At 41.2% G+C, this 24,372-nt stretch overlaps 1 protein-coding gene across 2 annotated transcripts in view; it reads left to right on the forward strand.

Annotated features, from left to right (window-relative positions):
* The window catches only part of SEMA5A (semaphorin 5A), a 477,269-nt gene that overhangs the window by 118,715 nt on the left and 334,182 nt on the right, over positions 1-24,372 (forward strand). For both annotated transcript variants that reach the window (XM_032627865.1, XM_032627867.1), the window contains exon 2: positions 4,526-4,620. The gene's annotated coding sequence lies outside the window, so the exon portion shown is untranslated. The remainder of the gene's footprint in view (positions 1-4,525; positions 4,621-24,372) is intronic.

The following is a 24,372-nucleotide window of genomic DNA, read 5'->3' on the forward strand; positions in this document are numbered from 1 at the left end:
ATTGTTGTGTAGTTACAACTGTGAAGATTTTAAATGTGTTTTTTTCTCCCCATACGTTTGTTGTATCATGCATGTTTGTGTAAGATCTCTAACCTTCTAAAGCCACAGCTGTTTGCACTGATGTTGTCCCTATGGAATGCTACTTGATTCAGACACTGTTTGTAAACAGAATTTGACTGGGGTGCAGCACAGATTCCATAACACTGGCCAGTGCGGGCAAACCTCGAGGTGAAGGAACACCTTTCCAAAAAGAAAAAAACCCTAAGAGTTGGGACACCTCATCACTTTTCTAACGCTGCTTTCAGCATTTATACATCATAATGTCAAACAATGTTCAAAGTTTGGATGGGGATATTGAACAAACAACAGACCTGTCTTAAAAACAAAACACTTTTCAAAATGTGAATCCTGACCCCATCTTAAGTGTAAAGATATCTGGGGAGATCTGGCCCCGTGGACCAGCCCCTGACACCAGCCACCATCTGCCCGGAGGGGACGGGCAGGTGGCCGCTCCCCAGAGCACGCTCAGAATGGCCCCGTACAGACCGCTGCCTTTACCAGATGCTTTGTTCATCACCTCAAGCTTTATGTGCGTTTGGCTTTTCATCTTCAATCTTCACGTTGTTTTCTGGAATGCTGGGATTTTTGCTTAGGAACTTAGGAGCAGAGGCTCTGCCCTCGTCCCTCTTGCCTGGAGCCCAGCCTGCCCGTGATCACTTATGTCCTTAGAAGTCTGCACCTTTCAGAGCACCCCAATGTCTCTGCAGGCTGCTGCTTGTGTACTTACTTCTCTTTCCCCTCCCTGCTTTTCTAAGTGTCCTTCTTTCCTCTCCCCCTCTTCCCCCTCTCCTGTCTACCATTTTTGCTTTCCTGCCCCTTTCCCTGTTCCTGTTGCCAGCACTTTTCTTTTTCTGGATGCCTGGGGGTTTCTGATGACCCTCCCAGCCCACAGGAGCCTGCCTTACTTTCAGGCATCATCTTTCTATACCCTCAGTGTCTGCTGTTGATTTCTCCAAGCACCATCCAGCGAGGCACACGTGTTTGAAAGGGAACGTCAGACTGTCAGAGGTGACGTCACGCAGGACCGCGAAGTTAGGGACCGTGTCAGGAAGGGGAGCGGCATGGCGTGTACAGAGACAGTCAACCCATTTTCTTCAACTCTCGTTCACCTCTGAGTGGTGTTGGACGAGGGAGGGAACAACAATATCCTTTACTTATTTTGTATCTTCATTCCTAGTGAGAAGATTCTGATTCTCAGAGTTTGTTATTGTCTTAATTTCAAAGACATTCATTCCTCATGGGTCCACACTGAGTTTCTAGACTGATGTTCCTATACAGCTAATGTTTGGCAAAAATGGGCTATGATTTATAGTCTTTTAAAAAATATTTTAAAATTTACAGTTCTCTTGTGGCAGCTTCTCGCCTGTGGTTCCTCCCATTCTTGTCTATTCTCTTCAGAGCTGCCATATTGATTCTCCTAAATACCACTCTCATCCTGGCATTTTACTGAGGCTTCCATGACACCCCCTTCCTTTGGATGAAGTCTCCTCTCTTTTTCATGTTAATGTGCCCTAATTGTCTGCTTTTCTAGTCTATTAGCTCTTTGGAGCTGCTCCTTTGAGCCTTCTTACAACTTAGCTGTGCATGGGGGTGGCCTTTCAGATGGACTGGCCTTGCGTGCTCCCCAGCTGGTCCACACATTGCTGATGGCGGCTCTTTTGCCGTGGTGAGGCTCTAATCGAGAATCAGGAGGCAGAGGACACAGGCATTGTTTCTACTAAAGTTGATATTAAGTAAAAGAGAAAATAGTAAGGGTAATATGGAATCGAGTCAAATGGGGACATTTATATATATTAATAAAACATAAGCAGTTTCTTATTTAATGGGGAGTTAAATATCCACTTTAAAATATTCCAACCTCAGTCTGAGATGACCCTCGGGGGCTTTGTAGCTTCTTAACCTTTTGAAGTTTCCCTCAGTTTTCTGGAAAATACGGCAGTGATTTACGGTTTATACATCAGCTAATTTATGACCTCACTGGGAGAGGATGAGAGAGCTCAGCTTCCAGACCTGGAGGGGCCAATGTCTGTGACTTCAGCTTAGCCTATTCAAGGTCACTGCTTTGTTGCTGTGGTTTCCGCTCCCGACCCTACACTGCTTAAAACACGTGGGTGTCATGTTGAATGGTATATATTCCTTTAGAGGGTGGCATGCCTACCCAGGCAAGGGTTTACCCTCCATAGTAGAGGGTCCTGATGCTGTTTGCTTGGCTGTCATGGGCCAGGGTGGTAAAATACGCTTTTCGCCTTTGATGTAAATACAGGCATAGTTACAGCATTTCAGGGTGTATGTCCCTGGATCCTGCTGCTGGAACTAGTTTCTGGTTTAGATTTCAGATTCTAAAGGGAGTCCTGTTGTCCCCCAAGCTGTGTGAACTCTCTATGGGCATTCTGTGCCTTGAGTGTCGCCTTTTCACAAGAAAGGGACTTGCTTTTGAAGTCTGAAGTTTGGGCCTGGAGTGTCTGGCTGTCCAGGTTGCAGGCTGTCCCTGCCTGGATTCAGCAGGGATGTTCTCTTCCTGTGGTATTTGTCGTGGGGTTGTGTCAGTGCTTCTGGATTCTTCCAATGTGTTCTTTGGCCTCTGTGTCCTTTGCCATTTAAGAGGCTGGCCATTCTCTGTAGGCGTGACTCTTGGATGTCCTAGCTGAGAAGCCACATCAGCTAATTTATGATCTCACTGAGGGAGGATGGGGGCGCTTAGCCTCCAGACCTAATTAGCAGCCCTGTTTTTAATTTAATTCTGACACATGGGAGTCTGTAGGAATTGCTGGGTATTCATGGCAGTAACCGGTGGACCTGTCCAACTTTATTAGTTAAATTTTGATTAAGAGATAAACAAATACAAAGAAATTTTAGTACTAATTGTAAAATAGATTTCAGGGCTCAAGAGCGGAAGTTGTTGTATTCAAGCATGCTGTTTAATAAAGAAGCCCCAACTAACATATTTGTTGCCACACCCAAAGGAGATATTATTGGTGTTGTGAGAAAGGAATTGGCTGCTCCTAGGAATTTTTCCTGGGCTGAGTATGCCTTCTTACCTTGGGGAGAGCTCGCTTACTCCTCTTTTGGCCTCAAGGATTTGCATCTGCACCTCCTCCTTTCCAAAGCATGAAGTCACAGACTTTCAAAGACTCAGCTGGGACCTCATAGGGATCCGTGATGCTGCAGTGCATGAGTGCGCCTGGGCTGTGGGCGCCTTCCCGGGCAGTTCTGAATAAGTTCTGAATATGTTGGATCACTCACTTGCTTCCCATGAACTTACCAAAGGCACCTCATGGAGGCCAGGAGCCTCATAGAGAGACATTGTCACCCAGCCACTGCCCTCTCACCTCTGAACCTCAGGACTTTCAAATGGCATTTCAGCAGATAGAAAAATCTTGTAAATTTCCAGATGTAATTCAGTTGATCTTCTGCAGGCAGATGGCCTTTAGATTATTACTAAGTAGACAGTGTAGGAATCGTGGCATAGAGGGTTAGCCAGAATGTTCCAGAATGTTCTGGGAACTTCTTCGCCCCCGTTTCTCATCATCATCCGCAGCTGCTACTCAAGTGTTTGTGTTGGGATAGGCAACATCGGTGTGTCTGAGGTTTATGGCAGCCAGAAACTGCGGATTGAAGAGAGTAGAACGACACTACGTGAACTAGGACAACAGAAAAAGCATGAGCCCCCAAATTGTAATATATGAAGTGACAGGCATCATTAAATAGTAATGGACACATTTCTTTTTTGAATATGAAATGGAAAGTAACCCATTTCTTCAATTTCTGGCATACATGGTTCTAGGGAGGCTGGTGCTTTGTGGTAGTTTTTCATCACATTCCGATATCTAGTTTTCAGGATTTTTATGTGTTAAATTGAATGAGCAGATTGGATAACTTTACGTGGTTTTAGTAAAGTGAATTATTTTCATGGTTTACAATTCCTTTTTAAAATAAAGTTATCATATTGTGCATCAAATAAATTAATACGTAAATAAAAGTACAAGCTCAAAATCTAGTGTAGTTTATTCTATACCTTCTGCCTTTATCTCCTATTTTTGAAATGCATTACTTAAGGTACTATATATTCCCCAAAACAGAATGAAAGAGCCATCATAAAATGGGTAGATTCACACAACCTGTCTGAATTTGATGTTCAGACTGCTCAAAGTAATTCAAACAGGTGTGAAATGATGGTCCTTTTATTAGTTTCATGAGATTTATTCTCATATATTAACAATATTTGAATTTTTATTTCTTCTTTTCTGAAGAAAGAAGTCCATTGGTGCATGGGATACGAGGCTAGGGCTGTCACATTTGTGATTTCCAAGTTGTTCTGTTGTTCTGTGCTAAGCCTTGCCAAAGCAGCTGGCTGTGCAGGGCATTCATGGAACTTTCCAGAATCGATAAAAAATGACCATGGCCTCTTTTAAAACGGGTTAATAGAATCTCTGTTTTTTTTTTTTTTTTCTTTTCTTTTTTGAAGCACTGGTGTGTGAGAGTTGGGCTGCCCTGCCCGAGTGACTGTGGATCCTTTGTGTGATACATGATCAAGGAAACACTCCATCGCTTCCCTCCTTGGTAAGTCAGACGCTCCAATGGGAAATGAAGAAGATTTATTATAGATTGAGGTACTGTGATGGTTGATGAGCATCACTTGTATCTGCTGTTAAAAATGGCAGTGAATGAACGAGGCTTCCAGAAAGAAAGTGAAAGCACAGAGAAGTTTAGTAATCAGCTCAAGATCTGACAAGCGGTCAGAGGCAGAGCTGTGATGTGAACCTATGTTCTAAGCCCTAACCCAATACTACCTCTTAGCACTAAAAATAGCTCCTGAGAATAAGGACAGACATACTTTTATTCTGTACTGGAAATACTCAGGTCCTTAAAGAAAAGCTCACAATAAATAGTGAGAAATCAGTTTTTCAAACAGCAGTCTATATCAGGAGATGGTAAACTTTTTCTGAAAGTGGTGAGGTAGTAAACATTTTAGGATTTGCTGGCCATATCATCTCTGTTACACCAACTCAGCTCTGTGTTGTAGCCTAAAGCAGCCACAGATGATATATGTAAATGAGCAAACGTAGCTGTGTTCCAGTAGAACTTATTTACAAAGACTGTTGTCAAGCTGAGCTGGATTTGCCCCACAGGCTGTAGTTCACTGAGCCCTGATCTACATGCAGGGCTCAAAGATCCCAGTGTAGAGAGTGAGAGTGTTTTAGTGGCCGGTAGGTATGAGTCCTTTAACAAAATTTAGCTTGGATGCTCAGAATTGAATCATAACCCACTTTTAATGAAGTCTACTGTAGCTGCAAAAACCTACTCCTTGGAGTGAGTACATTTGGTGTCCCAATGCTTTCCATGGTCGGCATGCCTCTAGTGTATTAGTCTAAGTCCAAGCCCCTAGACTACAGCTCTGCTCAAAACAGGGCCTGATCAAGAATATTTTGGTAATCCAGAATGTATAGCTCATTTACAGAATAAGTTCAGATAGCATTTCCTATTTTGGTCTCCATATAATTTCTAAATGTGACATTTTTATTTTGTAGCCTTATACATGCTGCTACTTATACATATTAGGGCAAATATGCAATTATCTTGGGCCGTCTTATAATAATGTTGCACAGAAGTGTTCTGGTATCAAATCTTCATCTTTTATTCTGAGCAAAAGCAGATGTTTACAAGAGTCAAGTTTGAACAAGATTGACATACTTAAATCATGGCCATACCCTTGGCCACATACATCAGATGAAGTGGGTTTGTTTTTTGTTTAACTTTTTTTGTTTAACTTTTTCTTACAAAAGGATACTTCTGACACCTCAAGGCTTGTTTGACTCTCTATCTCACTGCTTATCATCTAGCAAGACGGATAAAGCAAAGCCAATTAATTTGTGTTTCTTGAAGGAGTTTAAGCAGGGACCTGTCCTATTCTTTCATAGAAATAAGTAATTGTAGCAAGCCCGTGAGCCTGATGTAGGATCACTTTTGAAGATGCGCCTTTTTCCAGAGCCACTCGTCCCTTGGTACTTGTTCCACAAGTAACGGAAAAGTGTTCTTCACTTTAATGGCAATGATATAAAAAGTAAAATTCAGATTATAAAAGTACTGGAAAGCTGTGTGTGGTACCTTATTAACTGGAAAAAGCAGGTTGCAGAATAATATATATATATATATATATATATATAATCCCATTCATCTTAAACACATACACACACACACCGTCTCTGCACACACGTGCCTGTGTGCTACAAAGTCCGCTAGAACATACATCAGTACATACCAAACTCTCAGTAGATTATCTCTGGGGTTGAGGGTGTTTGCCCTTTACGAGCCATTTATTACTATCTAAAGTTTTCTCAGGAATGTTGTAGTTTTGCAGTTTAAAAATATGAAGAAAAGGATTAAAATAGTGAATGCTACTTATGGAAATTATGTAAAAGAAGGGGAAAATTTACCCATAATGCCTCCACCAAAGACAATCACTGCTGTCAGTTAATGTAGTCTTTTGTGAGTGTTTTACAGAGTTGAAATAACACTAGACATAAAATTTTGCCTATATCATCTTATTGAAAATTGTTAATAAATCTCATTTTAATGCATCATAATATTCTATCATGTAAAGACACTATAATGTAATTTAACTGCTTCTTCTTTGCTGGAGGTATATATTATTTTCAGTTAACAAAAATCATAGACAATGTGAAAGGATCATGACAAGGGGAGTGTAGCAGACACCTGGATTCCACTGCTGCTTTCTGGTTTTTTACACCTCACACTATCACTACCTTATGAAGAGTAGAAATTTTGGAGCATAAAGTAGATGCTTCATAATATCAGCTATTATTATAAAGCTTTTTTTTTAAATTGAAGGTTAATTCATTAAGTCAGAATAGCTGTAGTTGCTTTGCTATTTCAGAGCCAGTGAGTTTTAATCAGATTGCCAGTCGGCTTTGCAGAAGTGTCCTAGACATTTATACTTCACCAATAATATGTTAGAGAGTTTGTTTTGCTAAAACCTTACTATCATTATCATCGTTAATTTTTTAATCAATTTAATAGTATTGCTTCCTTTTATGTGTTCTATTGTTTAGTCATTATGGTGTTTGGTAGATTTGTAAAAACTTTTTGTGATAATTAGTCATTTTTGAGAAGGAGGAGACAGAGGGAGAGAGAGAGAAAGTAGAAAGGGAACTTACATGTGTGAAAGAATTGTTAGTCCTTATTTTACACCCATTTAGTTCTTGAGATTCAGCATTTTCCTACAGATATTAACAGAATTTATTTTAAAGAATATTAACCGTGGGCTTCCCTGGTGGTGCAGTGGTTGAGAGTCTGCCTGCCGATGCAGGGGACACGGGTTCGTGCCCCGGTCCGGGAAGATTCCACATGTCGTGGAGCGGCTGGGCCCGTGAGCCATGGCCACTGAGCCTGCGCGTCCGGAGCCTGTGCTCCGCAGCGGGAGAGGCCACAACAGTGACAGGCCTGCTTACCGCAAAAAAAAAAAAAAAAAAAAGAATATTAACCCTTTGTTGTCATTTCCCCCCACTCTATTTGCTTGTTAACGTTATCCTTTTAAGCTTAACGAAGTTTATTTTAGTGTTGCCAAATAGTTCCTTCGTAATTGTTTCACCAGTGCTTAGAAATTTAATAAAATTTTTCCTTTACGTTCTTCTGATGTTATTAAAAATATTCAACTCTTTCATTCAGGGGAGAGTTCAGTTATTTAAGAATAGCTATCATTTTTTGTAATTCTTCTCATAGTTTTATTGTGCCTCTCTTTTAGCTCTCTGACAAAAGTTATCTAACAATGTTAATCTAAGGAATATGTTCAGACAATCAAAATATTTGTAGGAATGAGAGATCTCAACGACACATTGCTTCATCCTACAAATAGAGACCAAGTTTACACCCAGACAACTGAAATTCTTTCATTCTTTTACTTTCCTCTTTTGGTCAGGGAATGGTTAACTTTTGCATGTTACCTATCTTTTTAACAACTGTATTTCACATTTTTTATTTAATAGAACTTAACTCATTATGCTGAGAAGTATTAAGTCATATCTCAGTGTTTTTCCTCTTGTTTCATTTCTGTTCCTAACTTTTGGTGTTTGCATTAGATGTTCTGTGGTGCATCTGAAAGACCAAGGCAACACTGGTTGAATCTCATGTGTATTGGTTGATGTCTTCACTTGTTGACTTTTAAAGCACTTACCTAAAATATTAATTTCATTATTAATTTTCATGTGCCTACCGTAATGGTTTCATAGTTTATAAGTTCCAAAAGATAGAGAATTAGCTCGATTTCTCTTTCTGAGATGACGTGAACCTGAAAAGATTGAACCCCAACTTAAGTCTCCATCTTTCCTTAGTTTTCTAGATTTGTTGGCTGTAAAATTCTGAGTTTTGCTGTCATTGTTTCAGGTGGTGCTGTGCTGATAGGAATTCTATTTTGTGGTATTTGCAATGCATTTCTATGTATATTATTGACGCAAGGTACAGCTGTTGCTTAAACACACTGCGTGGTTGTATTTGGGGATCAAGATTTAGCCTGTCATTCTCAATAAAGTCTGGAATACTAAAGCTGTGGTCTCCACATCTTATTATTCTTGTCCCATTGTCTAGTCAGCCGGATGGAAAATCTCCATGGGGCGATCTGGAAAAGCCCCATGCAGATCTGATCTGTTTTGTCGTGTGCATCTCACTCCACATTAGCTAAGTCCATGGACAGGAGAATTGTCTGCTTCCATTATCCATGCAAGGAGGCATTGGAGTTTCCGTTAGGGAGCTGGGGAAACCTTGCTTTCTCTCCTGTTCTCTTCCCTGTTGGAATTTTGGCCTTTTTAAATTGCTTGTTTAGGTGAGTAACTGCCAAGTGTGTTATTGTCCTGGCTTTGTGACTACTATAAATATTTGTGAGTCACATATGTGTGGTGAAGTTCAGAATCCATGTTCTTTCCTTCGTTTTGTGTTTAAGTCGGGCTGGGAATGGCATATGTGTACTGTTCATTCTCAGACACCGATTTGAGGGGCAGAGGTGTGTGGGGTTAATTGCTTGGATTTGAAGCTTTATGTGTGTGTGTGTGAGGATACTGCCCCCTTGATTAAACTGTGCGTAAGATATTTTTTTGGCAGAAATCTCCAAAGGGCATAAAAATGACCCCATGTTTGGATTTTTGGATTTCAGGGGACTTGAGGTTTTCCTGCCTTGTGGTCTCCAGATCAGAGTATTGGAGAGGCTTCTGTAGCTTCAGAGTTACAAACCTAATCAGTTCATGTTTTATCCACTGGGGCCTTTCATGCGGTTTTCATGTGTGTTTGTGTCTGTTTTAGCCTCCCAGGCCACAAAGGGAGCAGAGTCATTTTGTTTCATTTGCTTTTGCGTAAAGCTTGGGCAGTAACCACTCTTGGTTAAACCAAAGCAGAAAAAGCAAAGGTTGGAGAGATGGTCAGGAGGTTCTGGGAAGTAAATACCAGCATATTCTCGTATAACAATGTCTCAAAATAGTGATCACATCTTCCACTTCCAGCGTTGAGGAATTAGGTGGGTATATCTAAATTGTTTATCATTGCTCAGAATTTTTGGGGGGGATGGGGGGAGGTGACCGCCCTGCTCACAGCTTCACAGCCTTTGAGAGCTCTTCTTCCTCCTTCCATTGAAAGTCACATCCTTGCTACAGTGATGGTGAGGCTCTTACCCCAACTGGCCAATCACACATTCCACCTGGTGGCCACTCTGAACAGTTCTACTTGAGGCCAAGACTCCAGCTTGGACACCAAAATCCCATTCCTTCTCTTCTACTCAAAGACCCTTTCTTTCTTGCGTCATCAGTTTTTATTTTCCCAGCTCTGTTGGATCTTTCCAATGGAATGCAAACATTAAACCATTAAAAAGAAATGAAGTGCTGGCTTGAATTTCCCCTCCAGCTATGACCTAATTCCTTCTCTGTACAGAAAAATTCCTTGAAAGCATTTGTTTGTGTTTCTTATCCTCGATTCCTGTGTGTCCACTTCCTCTTGAACCCACTTGGACCACACAGTCCTTCCATCAGTCCTGCTATGTTGCTACATCCAGTGGTCGACATGCAGGCAGCATCACACGTGACAGGGTCAGCAGCGTTCGTACAGTATAATCCTTCTTTCGCAGCTCCTTGAAGCACTTGCTCCCTCTGGCTTCAGGACACCACCCTTCCCTGGTGTCACTCCACGTCTCTGGCTATTTACCTCAACTGCTCATCTCCCTTCCCTACTGGAGTCCGAAGGGTTCAGTGCCTTGACTTCACCTCTTCCCCCGCCATCCTCACCATTTGAATAAGTTCTGCCCTACCCATAATGTAGGCTCCATGAGGGCAGGGATTTTTGCCTCATTTGATCATTGCTCTATCTTCAGGCATAGTGAACGGCCTGAGACATAAAAGCTGTCAATGCTTATTGGTTGGGTAGATGGATGGATGGATCTTTTGGGAGTTTTCAAACTGGGTAAGAAAAACCCTATTTCTAATTTGGATACAGAACTGGAAGTACATGAGATTGTCTGCAAGAGGAAGGAATGGGATTATTCACCCTCTACCCCCAACCAGAGTTTAGTGTATTTGGTATAATTTTCCCCATATTGTCCAGCAGGTGGGTACTTACTTGTTCACCGATTCTCAATTCACATGTCACCTCCTCTATAGACCCTTATCTTCTGTCTCCATGGCTAGATAAATTACATGGCACATCCTTTGTGTCCCCACGTTCCTGGGCATGTCCCTACAATGGCAATTTAAAGTTGGATTCGTTGTACTGTTCCTTGTAAACACGCAGTCTTTCCTTTTCAGACCAGGAAACCCTTGACTTGATTGTGTTCATCTTCCCCGTACTCAACACACAATAAGCACTGAATACGTACGTGTTATCACGTGAAGTGATTCCGACCGAAATTTTGTAAAACATGATTTACTGTAATGGTCCTTAAGAGTGTGATAAGAATGTGCTCCTCCAGCCTTCTGATTATGCTGTTTGATTTAAGATGCTTATTTCATGATTTTGCAATAATTAGATTTGTGGTAGCCATTATGGACTGTCCCCATATTGTCCAGCTGAGGCCGTTCATTCCACTGTTTTTCCAGAGTGTTTGCTGCATTCTAGCGTAAGTGCACATCATTCATATTACTTCTTAGAGAGGAAAGACTGCACAATCCTTCCGGAGTCTGTTTCTCCCTGATGGTTGTCTAGGAGTCGAGAAGATAACTGGAGGAGAAGTTGACAGTAGTCTAGCATCACATAGACCGAGACCAATGGCGCCCTCCACCACGCAGTAGGATCAGGTGTCTGCTTCCTCCTGGCATTTAACGTTTCTTAAGTTGAGTGTTCACACACACTCTTAGTATTGCACTGGAATTTCATCTGTGTCGTCTTCAAGGAGTACGTATTAGTAAATGTAAAAATAGCACAGAGTAGCGTGACTCTTAGGTTCTGGGGCTGACCAGGCTCAGAACTCTGAAGTCGTATTTCCTGTAAAGCAGATATCAGGGATGTGCATGTTCAAACAACAGCACTGATGTGCCTTTACAGAGTCCCTGCTATGCTGGGAGCACAACTCTGAGTCAGTTGAATATGTATATCTATAGACAGATAGGTAGGTAGATAGAGAGATAGATATAAATAGATACAGATATGTTGATAGATACATAGGTTTGTGGATAAAGGCACAGATAGCACTAGCCTTGAGCTTGTGAAGGTCACTAAGGCAGGAATACAATCAATGAAATAAATGTCTAAAACAGTGTACTAAAGCCCAGCTTTGTGGCTTAATTATGAGTTTCTGATAAGTTAATTGATAGCTACTGAAGGATCCACAGCTGTGCAGCACCTTTTAAATGATCTTTCACTGACTTGGTGCTACAAGCACGTACACATACACATATACACACAATGGATTTCATTGGATGGTGTGGACCGCTGGCCACCATTTTTATCACCCATCCCTGAACACATACACATGTTCTGAGCTGAGCTGTGACCAGCAGGTAGGAAGCTTCCACAGGCCAGGCACACAGTAGGACCCAAAGAAGAAAGAACAACATCAGTGAAGCATGGAATGACCACGTGTTTCCCATACAAATGCTCATTCTGAAATATCTTCACTGAAGCAAGCATATTTTTAGTAGGCAAATCTAGTTCTTTCCTCCCAACTATGACTTCTCTCTTTTTTTTCCGGAATTCCTTCTTAACTCTATTTGATATGTAGTTATATGCTAACTCGATCATTCCACTGCTGTATTTCTAGGAGCTGATTACATTTCTTTTGCAGCTTTCTATTTTATGTGCTTTTATGCTCTTCTAACATTATTTCATAATCCAGATGTAATTAGGGTGGTGTCAAGGTCTTAGAAGTTTTTTGTGGGATCTCATAATAATAGCAATAATAAGAAAAGTGAATTATGATGGTCTAACTTTGTTCTGTGGTTATAATGTTAAGTGTCATGTATACTCTAACTGTGACTGTTATTTTCTGGTTCGTTTTGTCTTTATGTTAGAGCATTTACAAGGTCATTTTTGTTTTCTTAAGCAAATCCTGACTGGTCAGAGATATCTACAGCTAACATTTCTAACCACAGGTGCATGGTTTGTGAAGACTATTGATTTGGAGTAGGTTCTTCTTTTTCCGAATGCAGGCCAGTTCCCCGCGCGTAGAAAGGGTGGAGTGTAAATATTCTATGTCACCTCCACCTGCCTGCATGTTTGGGTCTGAAGGATATGGACCAGTTAAAAAGAGGAAGTCATTGAACAGCCCCTTGTAATGTGGAAATGATAATAGAAATTTGATAGAGGTTCTCCAGCATTTCATAATATGGAACATTTTATAAACCACTGGTACTAACTTAGCAATAGTTCATACCAGTGGCTAAAGTTATTTGAGCACACCCTACATCCCAGGCACTGGTATAACTACTTTATTTATATCGTTTCATCTTCTCAGCAACCATATACAGCAGGTTCTAATATTATCCACAGTTTAGAAATGAGTAAACCAAGGCATGGAGAGGTTAAGAAACTTGCTAAGGTAATTTAGAGGTTACTCGGACGCCGACCCCAGTGAATAATTTATAACTTTTGAATCCACAGTGTGTTTTACCCCCTTTATTTTATAATGGTCACCAAGGGAGCTCCCATGGCAGACTGTTACAGAGAAGAATTATAAAGCAATAGACCCACCTACCCTAAATGTTATTTAAAAGCAGCTATAGGTTTCTGTAGTATCTTGGTTTTATTTCACTGAGGCAGCAAGTATTTTGAGGGTTGGAACCCACTCTCCCTGTGTAATTTCCTTGCAGAAAACACATGATTGGTGGTTAATCTTAAGCAAAGATCCATCATGGATAAAACATCTGTATAAACACATGGTGCCTCTGAAGCATCTCTTCCTGTACACGGGGGTCATCAGGGGCATCCCAATTAATGTCGGGTTGGAAATTGTGTTTCTATTATTGTTGTAACACACTAACCATTTTCTTGAAAATTGCAAGGAAAGTGACAAGGAGAAATAACCTGTGTCCACCCACCTGCTCTCTCCAAACAGATCTTTATTGAGTACACACAGGGTAGGAACTCTTTTAGGTATTGATGATATACTGGCTAATATGAAGCCTCCTACTTCTCACGGAATGTATGTTTTGGGGGAGAGTTAGATTATAAACGCTAATAGTAACATATAGTGTTAAGTACAATGCGGAGAATCCAGATAGGGTCACGTGATAGGCAGTGACTGGGGGCAACTTTGGGCCACCTGTGTGCACTGGGGAAGGGGAGAGTGGTGTGAATGGAGAGCAAGAGATGGGCAAGTGTTAGGGTGCATAGCACTTTGTAAGACAGGACAGGACACCTCGGTATTTATTATGGGCATTGGGAAACCTTTGCCGAAGTAGCAGTGGGACAGGATTTATTTGCATTTTTAAATTGTCATTTAAATTTTCGTGGTCGCCATGGAGAAAATGGATTGTAGAGCAGCAAGAGGGGAAGAAGGACGACCAGCTAGATGGCCATCACAGGGGACCGGGCGAGGCATGGTGGTGGTACTGTCTAGGGTTTTGGTGGAGAAACTGGATGGATGTGGCACGTTTCTAGAAGCAGGGTCAGAGGTACTCTGGTGGCTTGGGCACTGGGGGAGAGGGGAAGAAAAATTAGGAGCCATAGTAAGCTTTAGGTTTGAGTAGGTTGTTGGATTGTGGACCATTTACTGAGACAGAAGTTCTGGGGACTTGTGTAGATTTTGGAAGGAAAGTCAGGGATTATCCTAGGGTCATATAAAACTGGGGTTGAAGATCAGAGAGAATAAGCAGTCATATATGTGAGTCTGGACTCTCTGGGGATGATTGGGACCAGAGATCAGTATTGTGGAGTCACCTCCATATTTGACAGTATTTCAAGTCCAGGCCTTTCAACCAGGAGAGACTGTAGCGAGTAAAAGGGCACCTCAGGCAGAACCGTGGGTGTTGGAGGCTTTGAGCAGGGGGCTGGTATCCCTTGGAGAGCACTTCACAATATTCCGCTTGACGTACTAGTGCTTTGATACTTCAGAAGTGATCTTAAAAGGGACAAAAAGTCCCAAAGGTAATTCTCCCCTTGAGGGATTTCATTCAACGTGTTAGCAGCAAAATTCTTCACTGTTGTAACCTAAAATGCCATTCTGGTTATGGGAAATAAGGTCATATCCTTACAGTGAAGTAGAGTAGTCCCTTGGTACCTGCAGGGGATTAGTTCTGGGACCTCCCGGATACCCAAATCCGAGGATGCTCAAGTCCCTTATATTAAATGGTGGAGTGCAGTGAATATAGTTGGTCCTCAGTTTCCCCAGATTGATCTGTGGTTGGTTGCATTGCAGATATGGAAATTGCTGATAAGAGGGTCAAGTGTATGTGATGTAATGTAATTTCTTTTCAGCCTTTATTTTGCTTTTTTCTTCCAATCAGCAGCTCTGGTTCCCACCGTTTCTCAAAAAGAGTCTCTTGCCAGTTGAGTCTTGGGAGGCATGGGGCAAGGTTTGACGTGGGTTTTAACGACCTACCCAGTTTTCTTTATTAACGACATGCTACTTTCTGACATTAAAATTTTGTGCTACTATTCTCTCATCCCTCAGTGTGCTCTTTTAACTACTGTAATTATATTCTTTTCCAGGGACCGTGGGCTAGTGAAAGTTCAGTATTTAGGAGGCCTGGGGAATGTTTTTGCCAGTGAATTTCACATTCTGAACGTCATTTCTGGCAGCCATCCGCATATTTGTTGACTAAATGAATCTCTGTGAACATTTGCAATGTGCTGGGTAAGAGACTCTATGACATGCTGTTAATAATAATGCAGCGGGTAATGATGCAGGCCAGAGAGCCACTCAGTGTCTGATTCCCTGCAAGGATTCTAGTTAACCTCACTTGCATTGTTAACACCTTTTGTAAAAGGCTCAAAGATACAAATCTTAGGATGTCACCAGAATTTTATCAGTGGCTTAGAATTTTGATTTCTGTCAAAGAGAAATGCATTGAGCCGATTAATGTGAAGTTGAGGACTCTCATTTTTCCTAGTTAGTGAAAATAAGATTTCACACTGGCCATTAAAATTCCCCGAGACGGATGTGTTCTGCTGTAAGCCAGGATATAGAGCTGTATGTTGAGAAGTAATGGCTTTGAGCGTCCAGAATCCACACAGAGACCGTTGTGAAAAGGACACCCATAATTTGTAAGGCACAGCGATCAAGCACTTGTTGAAACTGATGAGCTGAACTAAAGATTAAGTTACTTTTTTCCAGTGTGTCATTTCATATCCTTTTTAAGACTAATTTTATTCCACAGTTTTTGGGATTAGAAACAATATACAGCATCTTTAATGTTGATACCAGCGAGAGTCCGATAAAAATTCAACAAGATGAAACAACCCAATAACACTAAAAGATGCTTGCAAGGATCAGCTAAAATGATAAATGTATTTCTCTCCCACTTTACCACCTAACGAAAAAGGCTGGGACTTGATTACTTGCAAAATTCTAGGAGATGACAGAGCTGGAAAACAAACTCTCAATGAAAATGTCAGGAACTGGTTCTCTGGTGGACTGTACCTCACGCTAGCCTTCTCATTTCTTTATCTCTAAAGTAGAGAAAAACCCTGACGCTACATACCTTTTTTAAAGAAACAGAGAGAAGTTTCTCCCTCTAATTCACCCCATTTCATATACACAGCTACACTGCTTTACTTTTGGGATTCCTGATTCTCCCAATGCTGGAGATAGTTTCTGAGCTAAACATACCATGTATCTGTTCTGATAAAAAAAAAGTCCATCCTCTGGACAGCACAGAGTAGTATTTGTAGCTGAAAACTTCCAAACAAACAATCTGCCCAGATTTAAGAATTACAAATAGCGCTACATTTAGTAACATCCACCCCAAGGGGCAGGCAGGACCAGCCACATTATCTACTGTGTGGGTAGTCACATTCTTCTCAGCCAGGGAAAGGGAAAAATGAGGTTTGTGCCAATGGTGAAGAGTGCACTTTTGGACGTGTCATTTTATTTATACTGGATCCTTTCCAAGTTTATGCTTCAGTGGGTTTTTGAGTCTTGATTTTAGCACTTGCAGACTGGGAATTTTCTGCTGATTTCCTCTTGTTTTTTTTTGGCAACCGAAGGACTAGAATGTAATTTGGTTGCCATTTAAAAAAATTATCTATGCTACAAGATAATGTAAACAATCTAACAAGTTGAGTATCACATACAGACAATATTTGTAAATCATCCTATGGCCTTAAGGTTAATATCTCTAATATACAAAAAGCTATGTAAATTGATAAGAAAAATTCAAACAGCCCACAAGAAAATGGGCAAAGATATGAATAGGCAATTCACATATGAGTAAATTCTGATGTCCAGTAAGTAGATGAAATAATGTTCCATCCACTTCCAACTATCAAAAAAAAAAGAAAAGAAAAAGAGAAGAAAACACTTGCTGCTGGTAGTAAGGATGCTAATAAAAGGGGACTCTCACCCATTCCTGAGGGAAATGTGAATTGTTTATATTTTGGGGAAAGCAGTCTGACAATTCTTATTTAAAAAGTACACATTCTTTGAGGCAGCACTACCACTCCTGGGAATATAGAGTATAAAAATGAAAACACCAGCATACATGTATAAGGGTATGTACATTTGGTGTCTATAGTACCTTTGTTTTCAGTGCTCTCCTTTGCCCCCCAAAATCTATAAAAACTACCCCAAATATTATGTATCAACTGATTATGTATCAATTATATTATAAGAATGCCTATGATACGATGCAGCCTAATGTAGAGACTAATTTAAAGCACTCCTGGTTAACATGGAGAGATTTTCCTAATCAGTGAGAAAAGTAGATCTCATGTTATAAAGCAGAAAGACATTCATCCCCCAAATCTGTGTACCATGTTTGCGTGTGATAGGTGAACATGGGGAAAGATCTAGACAGGTATCCACCAGACTGCTAAGGATGGCTCTGTGGGTAGGGGGAGAAGCAGCTTCTGAGAAATGGCCCTACAGTAGGCATTAAGCTTGCAGAAGTATGAAGACTGGGGAATCTGGGGTCATGAACACTAATCCTGTTGCTCTGGATATAGATGAGGTCTGGTTATAAGTAAGATCATCAGAGAGGTGCTTAAAATCATTCCTATAAGGGGTGTAGGCTCTTCTTCACCCCCCGGGCCATTGCTTCCTTATGTCAGGAATCCTTTCTCACTGTCTTTTCATAGCCTTCATTCTCCTTTTTTTTTTTTTTGCTGTACGCGGGCCTCTCACTGTTGTGGCCTCTCCCGTTGCGGAGCACAGGCTCCGGACGCACAGGTTCAGCAGCCATGGCTCACGGGCCCAGCTGCTCCGCAGCATGTGGGATCTTCCCGGACCGGGGCACGAACCCGTGTCCCCTGCATCGGCAGGCGGACTCTCAACCACTGCTCCACCAGGGAAGCCCTCATTCTCCTTTGAAAGTTCCCTTCATAGAAGGCAAACATTCACCAGCAGCACATTAGAAATCCTAAGTCTTCTCTTAGGTATTTAATGTCAGATATTTAATATTTCCCCTTCTCTCCAGCACATGAGTGACCTGGTCAAGTCAAAAATGCTTCCTGGGTCTCCTTTTCCCTTTCTATGTGTTCAAATACCATAATTCTCTTGGGTATTATGGGTAGTGACAAATATTATAGTTCAGGTGGATTATAATGGGGTAACTTTTTATCAAGAGGTGCTGCATAAGCAGAAAGGTTGAACCTCATACAGCCTCCTGCACTGCTCTGTGCGTGAATGCTGCTGTTATTACTTAAAAGAAGGGAAACTGGCAAGGGGGTGGGGGAGAGAAAGATGCACGGTGACAATAGGTATCATGTGCATGGTGACATACATGTGAGCCAGTGACAAAGGTGGGCGTCCCCATGAGTTTCAGTAGACTCTCTGGTCCACTTTTGGAAAACGTCCAGTGCACTGTGCTTGGTTCATGATCGTTCACTCTAGTGCCATGTACCAGCAAATAACACCAAGGAGAAATGCAGTGGTGCTGCCCTTGGGCAAACTCCCTTCCAGTAGTTGAACTCCATCTGGAACCAATATGGTAGCCAGGGGCCCAGCAGACCACGTCCTGAAGCCAGGGGTTTGGCTGCAGATATACTAGTAGGGCTTTGAGGATGCACATCAAAGAGTGTCTGCTTAGTTGTAACTTTTCTCTATGTGACACCACAGACAAACAAAAGTTGTTCTTAATTTGCCCTTCTGAAAACTTGATTTGTTTTTACTGGTTATATGTTGATTTAGTTGGGCTTTGCTGTATCTTGACATACATGGGTTCTTGAGGAAAGTGAAACGCTCCCCAGATTAATAAACAGAAGTCATGTGGTTGTCATTTATAAACATTTAAATCTGCCGTGCACTTGTGCATGGATGCAGACCCCAGGGAAGCTGAGGCCGCCTGTTTTTTGTTTGTTTTTGTTATTTTGGCCATGCTACGTGGCATGTGGGTTCCTAGTTCCCCAACCAGGGATCGAACCTGTTCTCCCCCCATCCTGCAGTGGAAGCACAGAGTCCTAACCACTGGACCCCCAGGGAAGTCCTGAGGCCTCGAGCATTATCCCTGCTGTCAAGACACTATCGGGTCCGTCCATGGGCTACGACTTCTCGGGCATCCACAGCATCACAAAGGTTGCCCAGCTGTACCCAGGAGACAAGGTAGCTAGGAAGTCAGCATCCATAGTCCGTCATCACCTTGTCCCCTTTAATCCTCAGCTCAGTGGTGCAGGATTCCCTCACTGAGCATGACCGTGACCATGATTTTGTACCACCCTTCCTCTGCCTCTGCCTTTACTTCCTAAATGAGTCACACAGTCTGGCCAAGACATGTTCCATTTGTGCTTTACTTTGTCCTAAATGGTTAAGATGCTCAGGTTGTTGGCCACCTGAGCCCCTCTCAGCACCAGGGGGTTACAAGTAGAGTAAACCCCATTACTCGTCCTCATTAACATCAGGGGCGTATTTAGGACAAGTTTGTTGCTCTCTGTGTATAAAGACAGATATCAGAGTTCCTGATCTTAAGGATCTTGCCATTTAGCATGCCCTTAGTATTTGTCATGTAGGGAGGGCAGTTGTCACATGCAGAAGATAAAGAACACTCCTGTTGGGTGGCAGGGATTTTGAGCAAATGGCAAGGCTTTGATTGGAATCACGGGAGGGCGTCTGATCATTGTGGACTGAAGTCCAGTGCTGTTCCTACTGAGGAAAAGAACTTGGAAAATGGAGCGTGTGCCCTAATTTTGCTCCATCTTTCATATAAAAGGTGCTATGGACTGAATGGTAGTGTCCCTCTGAAGTTCATGTTAAGTTTCTAATCCCAATATGATGATGTCAGGAGTGGGGCATTTGGGAGGTGATTCGATCCTGAGGGTGGAGCCATCATGAATGGGATTAGTGCCCTTATAGAAGAGTCATGAGACTGCTTCCCCCTCCCCCCTTTCTTTCCCCCACCCACCTCTCTTTCTGTGCACAGTCTTTCTGTGCAGGCACTGCAGGAAAACAGCCTTTGTGAACCAGGAAGAGGGTTCTTACCAGACACCAAAACTGCTAACGTCTTGGTCTTGGACTTCCTAGCCTCCAAAGCTGTGAAAATAAATATTAGCTCTTAAAGCCACCTAGTCTAAAAAAAAAAGCCACCCAGTCTAAAAAAAAAAAAGCCACCCAGCCTCTGGTAATGTGTTATAGCAGCCCAAGCTGACTAAGACAGGAGGGCTTTAATAGATGCTAAAATGAAGTTATCAAACAGAATGACTGATAGGCCAGGGTCATGTGGATCTGAGTATCTGTGGCAATAAAGATACAGCACAGAAGTGAAGGAAAAATGTCTCCAGAGACAGGAATGCAGTTATGGAATCAGGTGGATTGAACCTTCAGGATTATTCTTATTCCTCTTAACTTTGAAAACTGTAAGAAGTAATAGTCGGTTCCTACTTTGCAGGTTATAGGCAGTGCCAAGGAATAACTGGGGTCAGATGGGTGTGGGTAGTTGAGAAGAAAAATGCACAAACTGAGATCCCATTCAGGGCTTAAATAAATGTAGATTTACGTGAGAAATTAAGACAATATTTTATCAAAGCAAATGATGTGCATTAAGTAGAAACAATAAATACATTCTGCCTATACAATCCAGTGGAATCAAATATTTAATTAGAAGTTGCAGCTTATAACGTTGAAAAAAATGTTCTTTGAAAAACAATTGTTCATGAATTGTGTCCAACTGGATTTTATATTCTAGTGGGACTTCTTTGGGGTAAAATGTAAAAGCAGCAGCATCTTAAAATAATATAGCAGAGAGTTGAAATGCTTGCTATAAATTGCCTCTCATTTGTTACATGGCAGAATAAAAAGAGAATCTGTATAGGATATAAAATATAATTAGGAAGTTGTCCAATGACTGTAGCAGCCTTCCGATTTTAGCAGCTGAGAAAAGTTTCAGTGGTAAGGAGCTTATAGTTTTCCATAGCTTACAGCTTGTGAGCTATGGAGAATACGTGTCACACACAGGGGATAAGGAGCATTCCTGTTGGGACAGGAATTGTGAGCAAATGGCAAGGCTTTCATTGCAATCATGGAGGGGGTCTGATCATTACGACTGGTAATTGGTCATACCAAGTCCTTCTCTCCTCACAGGGCACAGTGCTCCCTAAATTGCAGGGTTTTTTTGTTTCTTGTTTTAGGCTGGAACAGTTTGTCAACCTTGGCACTACTTTGGGTAGGATAGTTTCTTCTTATGGGGAGCTTTCCTGTTCATTATAGGAAATTGATCAGCATCCCCAACCTGTACTCACTAGATGCCAGTAGCATCCCCTGGTTGTGACAGCCCAAATTGTCTCCAGACATTCCCAGATGTTCCCAGGTGGAGGGACTAAAATCGCCCTTGGTTTTGATGGTTTTGAGTTATTGATCTGAACACATTCTTCTAAATTAGAAGCAGGACAAAATCTAAGTCTTGAAAATGTTGTGTGTATTCGTGTAGCCATACGTCTGTGAAGGCCAGGGCTTGGACTCGATACACTGCAATTTTCCTGTTGCCTTTGACACTATTCCCAACCTTGGGCCAACAGCTTCCAGCCAGTACACGGGCGAGACAGTCCTGCCTGGGGAAGGAGGCGGACAAGACCTGCAGCTAACAGTGTCTGCTCTCCCCCGCCTCGGGGCCCTGGGAGGCTCGCCTGCATCTAGTTGCTGGGTAGTGCGGGGCCTGCCTTTGATGAATAATGACTTGGGGGCTCACCCCGTAGTTACCAGTGATCAGAAATGGGTTAGAGTGGACCAACGCTGCCACTGGTTAACCCCTACCTTCCCTGACTTCCCACATCTCCAAATCTCAATGCTTTTCTCCGTCATTTATGGATTTTAGAGTGGAAAGGGTGAAACAAATAAAATTCAACCCCCCAACTGAAGGTTGAAGAAATTAAGAGTAAGTTTTTCTAAGAGCTTGGAGAGTTAATCTATGATCTGATGACCCTCTACCATCATTTCATTTGCCTCCCTTATTTTAACTGACAACCCTCCAAAACAACACAATGATTAGAGTAAAATGTATACTTGGAGCGTCAAAGTGAGTTTTTTTGATGTTACCCCTGAGACCCATGGAGTTTATTGAGCTGAGTGAGCGCAGGTTAAAGCTGACTTTGAAAGGACACAAATTTCTTTTTAAATATTATTTTGTTGTTGCTCAGCTTTCTCAACTGTGTTCCCAAGAAGAATGTTTTCTAACAACGGAAGATTTCACAGTCTGTATCTTTGCGCTGAATCGGAGAGCTGATGCAAACTCTAGCACTGCAGAACATGATGTGAATTTGGGAAACTCTTTGAAATAGAGTGAGGCGGTAAAGCAGTGAGTGAATTATAACGATGCAGGCAGTAGTCGTTTTGATTTGATAGGTGTTCAGCGTGTCCTCTATTACATACATTTTCCATTTTATTTAAAGGAAAATTCCACCCAATTTGCTTAGACCCACCATCTGGAAATATTTTCTCTCTTTATAGCCTTTTGACACCTTGCCAACTGAAAGAAAAAAAGATAGAGGATGAAGAAATTATAAAAATACTGATTTTAAAGGAATGTGAAAAGAAATGCTAATTTTTCATCTTCTAACACATGCACTAAGTTAAATTAAGATCCTTTAAGTTTTCTTTGGTAAGTGTTTGTCCTCTGGAATGTGCAACAGTGTTTAGATTCCCGTCCTTCCTCTTGCTCTCCTTTAACAGCTCCGAGGCCCAATACTTCTTACGTGTGTCTGTGTTCAGTGATCATCTTTACTGTATTAGGCAGGAGAGCTCCATCGTACAAGTGATGAACCCTAGTCAGTGAGCAGTCAAGGTCCTCTGGTTGGTACAGCTTCTTGTCTACTGGCCAGAGACTTTTTTTTTCATTCTTTAATGAAATTTTACTTCAAGAAAACAGTTTTCTGAAAGCTGCATCTTAAAAGTAACTACTGACTGGAAGCACTTACTAGATAAGTCAAGAAGTGGTTGATTTAACATTTGAAAAATACAAGTCTCTGTTTTATTTGGGTCAAACGCCCATCCGTTTACAGATCCATCATGACCCATGGGGACCAGATCTTCTCCAACTCAGCATCGGGTGCACTAAGCCTTGGATGGCAATGAATCACATAAAATTGAGACATATGTATGAAATGCTGTAACATTTATTGAATAGCCATCTATGAAATGGTGTAATATTTACAGCAGACCTGCTATGTGTCAGGCTTGTTTCTAGGAGTTTTTTGAGTGTTACATCAGTCATGGTGAAAACCCTGCAAAGTAAAGGATTTTATTCCTATTTAATAGATAAAGCTGAGGCACAGACATTTTTAACTTTCCCAACATAGAATCATGAAGGTAGATTCATTCCAGGATCTTCTAACTTAAAAACCCTTGTTCTGATTTTGGGAAATATTCTTCTCTTAGTTGTGAATGACACCTGTGGTTGATATTTTCTTCTCATCAGTAGATCTGGTAGGTTTTGCTAAGGGTTTTGGATGACTTTCTTGTATCATTGTGTGAAGGTTTCTAGTAAAGATTGTGGCCAATGTTTTCATATTATGATTAGTAGACAATAAAACCGTCATTCAAGCAAATGCCTTACAAACATTTGAAAATTGACATATTTCCATCTTAATATATATGCAGAATTCATGATACTTAGAGCACTGAATGTAAATTTATGTTATAAAATCTAATCAGTGGGACTTTTTAATTTTATGCTCATTTGGAGACAATATACTGTCTAGGCATCAGAAGAAAGAGCTGGAGAAAAACTCTCATCTTAGATGAAAGTAATTTTTTCTCACTCATAGTGAATTGCTAGATCTTGAACACAACTGAGAAAGGTTTTCCATATCTTATGCTTCATTTATTGTAAATGAAATTAATTTTGTTTGATGGTATTCTTTAAAGTCTCAGATACTATTGCAATGAAATATGATGATTATAATAACGTCTATTTATGCATGTAATATGTGTTTTCCTAAAATAATAACATAATCAATTTTCATTTCACAGTGACAAAAGAGTTGGGTATCCTTTTAGATAAACAGGAAATACAGTAGATGATATTTTGAATCAGATTCTACTAGATAGAAAAAAAAAAGTTAGAGATGTTGTCTCCTAATTTCTTCAGATGAGTTTTACTTTATAGATAGAGATTTTACATACCTATATTGGGACATACCTTGCTTGCGTTTAGTGAAATTCATTTAAAGGGGAAGCAATAAGCTTCGTAAATGCTAGACTGTTGGGGAAACACAGAGTACAGAAGTGTTTCAGAAACAAATAAA

Source organism: Phocoena sinus, chromosome 3 (assembly GCF_008692025.1).
Source record: "Phocoena sinus isolate mPhoSin1 chromosome 3, mPhoSin1.pri, whole genome shotgun sequence".
NCBI classification, from domain to species: Eukaryota; Metazoa; Chordata; class Mammalia; order Artiodactyla; family Phocoenidae; genus Phocoena; species Phocoena sinus.